The 9,645-nt window shown below is 37.5% G+C and overlaps 1 pseudogene; it reads left to right on the forward strand.

Moving 5' to 3' along the window:
* Positions 1–312: 312 nt before the first annotated feature.
* Positions 313–1,355, forward strand: LOC109679912 (RING-box protein 2 pseudogene; annotated as a pseudogene).
* The last annotated feature ends 8,290 nt before the right edge of the window (positions 1,356–9,645 follow it).

Below are 9,645 nucleotides of genomic sequence, written 5' to 3' on the forward strand. Positions count from 1 at the left end.
TAATGGTAACAGTACCTATTTCTTAAATATTATTCTGTCTTCAGCAGATCATATATGTATCAAACATAAATAGCTTTTTCATCTGAAAGGGCAATGGACTAGGCCTTTATCAAACTTACACAACATTGTATCAACTATTTTGTGTCTGCCCACACATACATATTTAATGTGTATCTGTATGAATATAGATTTTTGTCTGAGATTTGCTTTTGTTAAAACTGGGAACAAAGTTTGTTTACCTAGAACAGAAACACTCATCCACATCAAATGGTTCAGCTTTTTGGTCTTCGCCGCCGGCCCCGCGCCGCTGCCATGGCCTACACGGAAGACGGCGAGGAGCCGTGCGCCCTGTCCTCTCACGCCGGGGGCGCAGGCTCCAAAGCGGGAGGTGACAAAATGTTCTCACTCAAGAAATGGAACGCGGTGGTTATGTGGAGCTGGGACGTGGAGTGCGATACGTGCGCCATCTGCAGGGTCCAGGTGATGGATGCCTCTCTTAGATGCCAAGCCGAAAACAAGCAAGAGGATTGTGTTGTGGTCTGGGAAGAGCAATCACTCCTTCCACAACTGCTGCATGTCTCTGTGGGTGAAGCAGAACAATCGCTGCCCCCTGTGCCAGCAGGACTGGGTGGTTCAGAGAATTGGCAGGTGACCAGGCAGAAGGCTTCTCTGTGCTGTGTCCGCAGCCCTGGTCCGTCCTGCTGTCAAGTGCGCAACGCAGGCCAGAACGTCCACAGTTGATTCTTCAAATGGAAGGCAGGGACCTGTGGGCCTTTGGACTCACTGAAGCATTTCGTCAGCTTACTCCTCAGAAATTCTCTACAGTTAAGGAGGTAATTTATTAAACATGCTCTTTCCTACCTCTGTGCTGTGTCACACACACTGCTTAGACATGCTATTCAAAAGGAGAGAACTTCAAATCCAGTCACCTTTTTTCACTTCCCTCCGTGCACACGAGGGGCTGTGGGAGAGCTCGTTCTGCTCACAGGAACTGCGTGCATGCTTAGGCTGCTCAGCCCCAAACCCGGGATGTCACAGCCACAAATAAAGTGCAGTTCAAACCAAGCTCAGCCTCACTTTCTTCCTGGTATTTATTCTCTGTTGGGAAAAGGGGCAGTCCATGACGTCTTCATTTGATGTAAAAAGGATTTTGATTTTGGATGAGTGAACAGAGTAAATAAAATGTAACTTGGAGGCATATGGGATTTGGTTGCCTTTGAAGTTATTCTGTGTCTCTGAGTGACCAGGAAAACCTAGACCTGCACTCATCTCAGTGTTCAGTCATTCAGTGGCAAGTTTCTAGTTTCAGTCAGGTTGGGTTGTAATGTATGTTTTAGACAAAATAGTAATGAGGGAAGGTGTTCGCCAATGTACCCTTGGATCAAAAAATTTATCACACAATATTCTAATAAAGTTTATTCTGTTTAAAAAAATGGTTCATCTTTTTTTTATAAAAGAAACTTTGACTTGTACAGAATCAAATTGGTTTACATGAGTTCAGAACAGTTTGCAATAATTTGCTACAGAGGAATAAATATGTTCTCTTCCAGTGTTGCGTATTATGTAGTGTTGGAGACATACTGATCAGTAAAACTGTTTGTGCTTACTAAGAATTAAGTCCTCACAGCCCAACTGTATTGTATGCTTTAAATAACCTTTATGTTGTTATTCAGAGGTCAAAAGTCATGGTTCTATATCTTGAGACACATGAAATAGAAAATATTTTCTAATAAACCACATAGCCGAAAGAAAAGTCTTGCAAGGGAAAAAAAGACTCACACAAATCCCTTAACCTCAAGTGTCTAGAGTGTCTCCTACTTTTTAGGAACCACAACAAAATCCTCTCTGTATAAATTCTAGTTGATGCTCAATGTTAAGTTAAATGTTTACTAAGTACCAGAGTTCATTCCAGAGTAGGTTCAATCATTCTTAGCTAATCCTTTTTATTGCTATTATAAAATCTTGAGTTGAAAAACCCTCTCTCAGGTACTGTTAAGAAAAGTGCACACCTCCACATGAACAAGGTGGAGCTGCCTGAAAATTATAGTCAAGATTACATTTCCCAGAGTTGATAGGAAGCACTTCCCTAGCAAATGCTGACTTATCGTCTTATTTCTAGTGTACTACACTATGCAATCAAATCACATTTAAACAAGAATTACTTCTATTTAAAATAAAAAAAATCATACATCTACAAATAAACAGAAAATACACAGTCTCACTCCACATAGACACACATGGGCCATGTCAACTTAACTACATGCAGTTCTGATTAAATGTTTGCTTTCAACACTGTAAACAGCAAGATTCACAGTCACTTCCAGGAAATAATCATTTCATCATGACTGGATAAATGACAAAAATTTTTACTCTTCTTTGGCTGAAACCATTCCTTTTCTTTCTTTCTGGGATCCCCTGTTCTCTGTCCTTAGAGAAGCACCTTCCATAACATCCTGACGGTAGAATGCAGTGCTCTTGTGAAAGCAGAATAGAAACTTAGTGGCACTTACTGAGAATACTAGAGCTGGGTTGAGAGCTCCATGAATGCAGATGACAGAGCAGTCCACTTCAACCAGATACTGCGGCATTAGCGCTTTTAAATTTGTCCTTGGGGATACGCTCATCTGAAACAATGATTGCAGAGACAAATCAGATGAATGCTGCTTTCAGAACTAAATGAGTGCTTTAAGAGAATGGCTCAGAGAGGAACGCATTTGAAGACGCTGGAGAGTCATTTCTTGGAAAACAAATTGGGTGCCCAGTTATTTTTTTGGTGCTGGGGGGAGAGATGGGAGTAGAAAAGGAAAAAGAAATTATTTTAAAGATTATTTGTACATGGCACAATTATTGTGAATACATAATATGTTTTATGCATGAGTTTGATATCTGACAGAAGTATTGATCCTAGTCATTTCCATATAAAGGATGTAGTCTCGAATTGAAAATCTCTATCAAATAAACCTACACAATTCAAATATTTTTCTCATTTCTTATATAATTTCTATATACAAGGTTTACATTAGTCCAATAGAATATGTGTTTTAAAGTTAAAAATTAAGCCAATTGACTGTTAAGAATTTAGAATGTATACACTAAACTTATAAACAAACACAGAATATTCATCTACCCTTTGAATGGTATTCCTAGAACAGGTCATACTTTGCATAGTTAAGCAGTTATTTAGATGCATAGGAAACTGTCTCCATGTCACCACAAACACTCCTGACCTGGGGATAGGAAGATCTATTTCAGCCTAGTGTGACCTGAAATGGGGACATGAATCAAGGACGATTAACAGCAGAAGAGAGGGTCTGAATCACAGATGAGGACGTGTTTTTCCTTTAACTTCTCTCCAAGGGAGAGAAATTTTCTATGGAAAAATCCAATTATTTCAGATAACAGAGTTCAGAAAAGCTTTACATGAGGTTCTTCACATTAAAAAACAAACAATAAGAAATTACTGAAAAGCACTTAACTTTAGAGAATGTTATTTTACCCACAGCATATTCAGGTTAGCTACTGCAAACAAAGGCAAAACACAACCTCCCTCTTCTCTCACCTCCCACATCCACTCCAGATTCTAACAAGATGTTGGTGGATATTGACTGACTGGAGCCTAAAGGGGAAGGATTTAAAGCCCATGCATGGGATCTTGACTTGGTCTGATCTAAAAAATGAGTATTTCACTGGTGACAGGACTCCTTTGAGCAGTGTTTTACTGCTCAGGCAGTAGGTAGAAAGAGTTTGTAAAGCTACTTCTTCTTGGAATGACTTGATCAAAGTTTTCTTTCACTTAATGCTATGTAGTCATCAAGTGAGAAGTGACAGCAGAAGCTAAACCTTTCACCTGAGGTAGCTACTCTCATATTGTAGTAATGTCCTGATACTGTTTTGAGGGAGTGACATATTTTGGGGTCTCTGACTGGCAAGGTGTGGGTCCTCAGTATCTCAGGCAATTATTGAGAAGCCAGTCCTGCAAACATGCTAAAGAAGTGCATATATAAATATGTCACATATTTTAGAACCATAAGATTATAATGAAGCTGAAAAATTCCTACTAACAAGTATACTACAACCATCACAAGGGTGAAGCCCAATATATCCCTCATGTGTGTATGTGATGCTGGGACAGTCATATAAAAACATAACATATAATTATGTATAGTACCTAATACTTGATAACAAATGACAATGAGAGCAAGATCTTCTCTCAAAAAAACACTAACAAAAAGGTCTACTGTAAAACAGTGTGCTGTGCTATGCAGACAACAGCCTCATACACCTTTATGAATTGCATAGAGACCGCATCAAGTTGTTGACCTAGACCTTATAGGTTTTTCTAAGTACACTCTATGAAGTTGACACAATGACAGAGCACACACCTGTGGTTAAGCAATGTATGAATGTTATTAAATGTCTTTGACTATGATCCCTATTATAAAAAGTCAATGGAATCCCAAGCTCCTCAACGATTCTTCCTATCCTTTGAATCCCAACATCTCACCACTTCTCCTTGGCAGTGCTGCTGCAGGCCAATCAGTTGCCTGGCCAGTAGTTGGCTTTTAGTTAGTTTCATTTCAACCTCTGACTCTGTTCTTTGTTGTCATCAATCTCTCTCTCTTCTAGTAAGCTCAGGTGCTTCTGAGTTCCTATTGGGTTCTCAAACGGAAAGACACTGTCAGTGCTTTTTTTTTTTTTTTTTCTATGCTGGGGTTTGAACTCAGCCTACAACTCGAGCCACTCCACCAGCCCTATTTTTGTGATGGGTTTTTTCAAGATAGGGTCTCACAAACTATTTGTCCCAGCTGGCTTCAAACTGCAGTCCTCCCGATCTCTGTCTCCTAAGTAGCTAGGATTACAGGCAGGAACTACCAGTGCCCATCTTTAGTGCTATTGTATTATTTGACTTTTCGATTTAATCCTAGGGAACATTTCCTGTGTTATGTCAGAGAACCTTCCAGGTCTCACCCATCTATAAAGCTAGTAGCATTGGGCCTCACAACTGGAATTGTCTCTGGATCCAGGATTTTCTCTGCACAGGCTCAGTGCTCTGCCACTCACTGTAGTCTTTTCTGCTGAATGCTACAGCATCTTTTCACACCCTCTCTACTAAGACTGGCCAGTGGTTCGCTATAGGCTTCTAAAATTCCCACTAGGAACTCACTGCATTCTCATTTGATTGGGACAAACAGAGAAACTTGGCCTTTCAGCTGGCAAATGTACAGAGGAGTGGTGATTCAGCTCTGATAACCAGTAACTACAAATCCTGCCATGACTGTGAGGTCCTGTTAAAGAATGTCTGATTAGTAGGAGGATAAGTCAAATTGCTTTTTCTACTACCTCATGTTTTCTGAATTTCTGTATGCTGAACAATTAAGAAAGTTTACAGAAATTAAAGACAGGTCTTTCATATACATTCATGTATATTCCTATACATAACTAACATTCATAGTTTCAATATTTCATATAGGACATTTATATTTTATGTTTATGCCATTTTATTTTCATCTATAAAAATTCAAGATGCATCAAATAAAGAAAACATCTAGAAACAAAAATTTCCAATGACATTTTGAGTCATTTATATTCTGATATTTAATTTAATTAATTGATGCATTAGGTAGCTATTTCCAAATTTGTAGATAATTGATGTGAACTAACAAATATGTTGGTTTCTAAGCATCAGTAGCAGGCAGAAACTTTGAAGACACTATTAAAATACTTCTTCTTGAGACTGCCTGCTGTTCCATCTAAAATGAATACATAATAATAAATTGTGTCCGAAATGGTATATTGATTTCTTCAGGGAACAGATTTTTATTATTAACTGGTTCAGGACCATTTCCAAGATATCTTCATAACTCCCATGAGGTCCAACTTAATTCAAGGTAGGCAAATGCAAGATATTAGAGTTGATTTTCCTTTATTGGATCCATATACAGCTCAAGAAAATTAAGGCTGACTTTCATAACATATCACTTTAAGTTTGAAGGATAAACTCTCAGGCTAAGTAGCTTCTAAAATTATCACTGACAATGTTATTTAGGATATACTTATAATAATTAACTGATATTGTGAAAAGAAAGTAGACTATATTCTTCATTTCAATTAGTATTATAGCAGTTTTAATCACAACTGCAAGCTAATTTACCCTGTATACTTTCCTGTAGTGGTTGACTGAAATAGGTCACTGAAACTTTTCATGTTTGCATTGTCAATTAAATGCTTAAAGCAACAATAAACAGGTAAACATGTAAGGGACAATATTTTCTTTGTATGTATCAAATTAGCATTCCCTATAAAGCTATTGAAAAGTGCTTTACACTTTTATTTGAGAGAAAAAAATCTTTAAGACATTTATTTCATTTATGATGGGCAGAATTGCTTATTAATCAGTGTTTTAATGCCATTTCTTTTTCATGTGTTTCTGGATGGAAAAGTGGCTAGATGTTACCAGGTAATGTTTCTAAACTATTCTAAAAGAAGCCAAGTTAGGTTTTCTAAGATTTCTGTTTGGTTGGTATGCATATGTACGTCTGAACTTTGCTGGGCTATATACCCAGTTACTAATGAACTATGAATCTAAGTACTTTGAAGGTATTCTGGAGATACTAAAATCTAAAATCAGCTGACTTAAAGATGCCTTGTTACAATGTCTATGAGATTCATCCCATCTGTTAAGGTCTCAAGAGAAAAAACCTGAAGTGTCCTGAAAAAGAAAAATGGTACCTCAAGATTGCACTATATACTCCAGTCTGAATTTTTCTAGCTTGCCACCTGACCCATAAATTTAAGACTTACAAATTCATACAGTTGTATGAGTCAAAATCCTTAAAATAAATATCTTTATATTCTCCTTGAAAACTATCTTTTTAGAGTTGATATCAAGTGGTGTGTGGGGGGGTGTTGAAGTAATGACAATAAATAAAGCAATCCTGAACAAAATGATTAAGGCTGAAGGGTATCACGACAGCAACTTCAAACATACTACAGAGCCATAGTAAAAATTCCGCATGATACTGGCACAAAATCAAACATTAAGACCAATGGAACAGAATAGAAGACTTCACATTAATATCTGATTTTTGTCAAAGGTGTGAAAAGCATACTTGGGAGAAAAGACAGGCTCTTTAACAAATGGTCTAAGAAAACTGTTAATCTACATACAAAAAACTGAAATAAGACCCATATGTCTCACCCTGTACAAAAATCAACTCCAAGGAGATCAAATATCTTTTTCTTTATTTTTTGTACTGTTTTATTATTTATATGTGCATACAATGCTTGGGTCATTTCTCCCCCTTGCCCCCACCCTCACCCTTACCACCCACTTCAACCCCTCCCTCTCCTCCCCACCCCCTCAATACCCGGCAGAAACTATTTTGCCCTTTTCTCTAATTTTGTTGGAGAGAGAGTATAAGCAATAATAGGAAGGAACAAGTGTTTTTGCTGGTTGAGATAAGGATAGCTATACAGGGAGTTGACTCACATTGATTTCCTGTGCGTGTGTGTTACCTTCTAGGTTAATTCTTTTTGATCTAACCTTTTCTCTAGTTCCTGGTCCCCTTTTCCTATTGGCCTCAGTTGCTTTTAAGGTATCTGCTTTAGTTTCTCTGCATTAAGGGCAACAAATGCTAGCTAATTTTTTAGGTGTCTTACCTATCCTCACCCCTCCCTTGTGTGCTCTCGCTTTTATCATGTGCTTAAAGTCCAATCCCCTTGTTGTGTTTGCCCTTGGAGATCAAAGATCTTAATGCAAGGGTTGAAAATTTGAAACTACTACAGGGATGGGGAAAACTCTTGAGGATACAGACTAAGGAATTCATTTCCTAAACAGGACTCTAATTGCTCAGGACGTAGGAATGAGAATTTACAAGTGGGATTGCACCAAATTAAAAAGTTTCTGAACATCAAAGAAAACAATCACCAGAATCAAGAGACCCACAGAATAGGAGAAAAATATTTGCTGGCAATTCCCTGAATAGAGGATTAATATCTAGAATATACAAAGAGCTCATGAAATTAAACATCAAAAGAACAAATAATTTAATTAATAAATGGGCAAATGAACTAAACAGACAAGTTTCAGAAGAAGCACAAATGGTTAATAAGTACATAAAGAAATATTCAACATCCTTAGTCCTAAAGGAAATATAAATCCAAACTACATTGAGATGGTATTTCACCCCAGCCAGAATGGTTGTCATCAAGAAAACAATAACAAATGTGGGTGAGAATGCAGAAAAAAGGAACCACCATACACTGTTGGTGGGAATGTAAACTAATGCAGCCACTATGGAAATCAATATGGAGTTCACCAAAAAGCTAAAAATAGACCTAACTTACGACCATTCTTAGCTATAAGACAGACACCTGTAAATCTATGTTTACTATAGCACTACTCACAGTAGCCAAGTTATGGAATCAACCCAGTTGTCCAGCAAATGATGTAATGGTAAAGCAAATGTGGAGTATGAACAATGGAGTATTGCTCAGTCATAAAGAAGAACAAAATTATGCTGTTTGCAAGAAAGTGGATGGAACTAGATATCATCATTTTGAATGACATAAGCCAGGCTTGAAAAGCCAGATATTGCATGTTTAAGCTCATATGGAGAACCAAGGTCTAAAATGATAATAATAATAATGGGACACGAATGTATAAGGGGGAGCTTTCGAGGGGAGGTGAACCAGTGGGACAGAACAGAGAGATGAGAGGGTGCTGAGAAGTGAGGAGGTTCAAAGTATATTACATGCATATGTATGAAGATAGTATAATGAAACCCACCAAATACTGTTCGAACAGGGAGAGAGGAGGAAGGGGCTCTAAGAGAATATAGTGACGGGGGGAACATGTTCAAAGTATGCTATAAATACCTATGAAATTTTCATAATGTAACTCTCTCATACTATTAATGATTCTTAAAAATAATTTAAAAAAATTTAAAAACATCTTTATTCTGTTTAAATATATCATAAATAGAAAAAGAAATTTCTTGTGTACTCATACCTCTTAGTCATCTTTTAGCATATATATCACATCTTATCACATATATCTAGGTACAGTGGTTATGTACATAAATGATACATAAATTACATATTTATATTTTTTTACTCAAAGCTAAGTTTAAGTATTGTGGGAGTTTAGTGTATCTCAACCAGCAAAACCCCTTGTTCCTTCCTATTATTGCTTATACTCTCTCTACAACAAAATTAGAGATAAGGGCAAAATAGTTTCTGCTGGGTATTAAGGGGGGGGAGCGGGAGGGGGCAGAGTGGGTGGTAAGGGAGGGGGTGGGGGTAGGGGGGAGAAATGAACTAAGCCTTGTATGCACATATGAATAATAAAAGAAAAATGAAAAAAAAAAAAGAAAATTCTCTGTAAATAAGTTTTACTAATTATCAAAAAATAAGGGCTGGTCACAGTGGCTCATACCTGCAATCTCAGGTACTCCAAAATCAGGAGCATTGCCATTCAAGGTGAGTTCCTAAAAAAAAGTTAATGAGATTCCCATCACAAAAATGAGCAGGGCATGGTGGTTTCATAATCCTTGCTACATAGAGGCACAGGTAGAAGGATAATGGTCTGAGGCTGGCCCTTTGTTAAAAACATGAAACCCTGTCTGAAAAATCACTAAAAACCAA

This window comes from Castor canadensis, chromosome 13, assembly GCF_047511655.1.
Source record: "Castor canadensis chromosome 13, mCasCan1.hap1v2, whole genome shotgun sequence".
NCBI lineage: Eukaryota > Metazoa > Chordata > Mammalia > Rodentia > Castoridae > Castor > Castor canadensis.